This window comes from Cornus florida, unplaced genomic scaffold, assembly GCF_030987335.1.
Source record: "Cornus florida cultivar Cherokee Brave unplaced genomic scaffold, ASM3098733v1 CherokeeBrave_3.0.0_Hap2_Chr01, whole genome shotgun sequence".
Lineage (NCBI taxonomy): Eukaryota > Viridiplantae > Streptophyta > Magnoliopsida > Cornales > Cornaceae > Cornus > Cornus florida.
Genome location: NW_026775571.1, coordinates 12,619,850 through 12,621,610, shown reverse-complemented (window position 1 = coordinate 12,621,610; position 1,761 = coordinate 12,619,850). Strand labels below are relative to the sequence as shown.

Here is a 1,761-nt window from a genome sequence, read left to right as displayed (position 1 = left end):
GGTGCATAAGTCTTTCAAAAACTTGGCATAAGCCAAAATTTTCTTGATTGCATCCAAAAGTGGAAGATTGACTTTTACTTGCCTAAACACATCCATAATTTCATTTGTTTTGGCCTTTTACTTGTCAATTGAAATGGATCCTTTTAAGGCATTCGGAAATGGAGCTCCTGGCTCAAAAACCTTTTCAAAAATTTTCTTTAAAGTCTCTTCAATACAAGAAGTTTTGAAATCATTTTGCAAATTTTTCTTTTCAAAATCACTTTTCAAATCACTTTTCAACACATTCTCATTTGAAAGATTATGCATATGCAATGAAGGAGGAATAGGATGAGAAACGGGACGGGTGTCAACTTTGGGTTGCACCGGTTCACTCTCTTCATTGGACATGCCCACTTGGTTTTCCACAATCTTCCCACTTCTCAAGTTAGTTACCTCATTGACATACTCTATTATGTGACCTTTCGATGAGGAATGAGTCTCCACAACACACTGTTGCTTGGGTGGGGCATTCAAAGGCATTTTTCCTTTCTCTCTAGCATTTAAAGTTCTAGTTATTTGCCCTACTTGGGTTTCTAGCTTAGCAATGGATTGAGAATGAGAATGAAGCAATTGAGTATTCGCTTCTAGAGTGCCTAGAGCAGTCAAAACTTTCTCTTCAAAAGTGGGACTCCTAGAACTTCCTTGAGAAATGATGGTTGATTAGGAAAATGAGAATTAGAAAATTGATTTCCTTGTGATTGAAATGATGATCTATAACGTTGGGAACCTTGGGTTTGCATCGGAGGTGGAACATAATTCCCTTGGAAACCACCTTGGGGAGGGTTTGAGCCTTTCCCTTGTTTTCTCCAAGAGAAGTTTACATGATTCCTCTAACTAGGAGTATAGTGATTGCCATAAGGATTCTTCCCTTGATTAACAAAAGCTGCATTGACTTGTTCATGATGCTCACTTTGCACATGTCCATGGGGACAATTGGAAGTAAAATGTAAAACATTTGAACAAGTCATTCATGTCTCATTGGATGTATGATGGGAATGGTTAGGGACGAAAAATACTTGATTTGTCGAATTGTGGTTGATCAAGAATTGATCAAACCTTTGAGATAAGGATTTCATCTCGGTGGCTATTTCATTGGAATGGTCAACTTGATGTAAGCCAACACTCTTCTTTCCACTTGAATTCCTACCATTCTTAGAAGATAAAATTCGATGCAAAGAATTTGCAGTCATGCTCTCATAAAGACGCCACACGTTATCCTCATGCCTATCAATGTAAGAGCCATCCATGGAAGCATCAACCATGCCCTTGTAATTGTCCGATAAGCTCTCAAAGAAATATTGAACTAATTACCATTTGGGCATGTCATGATGTGGACACTACCTAAGCAATTCATTGAATCTTTCCCATGCCTCATGGAACGTTTCCCCATCCTTGTGTGAAAACTCTCGAATTGAGGTTCTAATGGCATTGGTCTTAGAAACCAGATAGTACTTCTTCAAAAACTCTTGTTGCATTTTTGCCCAAGAAGTTATTAAAAAAGGCCTAAGATTATTAAACCAATATTTTGCCTTGTCTTTAAGGGTGAATGGAAAAAGTTTAAGCCCTAAGAACTCTTCCAGCATGTTTGTGTATCTCACGGTGGAACATACTTCAAGAAACTCATCCAAATGCTTATAAGGTTCTTCACTTGGAAGTCCATGATAATTAGTAAGCATTTAAATGGTTTATGGTTTGCTCTCATAGTGGTGTGCTCTAAATGGT

At 37.8% G+C, this 1,761-nt stretch overlaps 1 pseudogene; it reads left to right on the top strand.

Annotated features, from left to right (window-relative positions):
- Positions 1–1,359: 1,359 nt before the first annotated feature.
- On the top strand, positions 1,360–1,458 carry LOC132282597 (small nucleolar RNA R71; annotated as a pseudogene).
- The last annotated feature ends 303 nt before the right edge of the window (positions 1,459–1,761 follow it).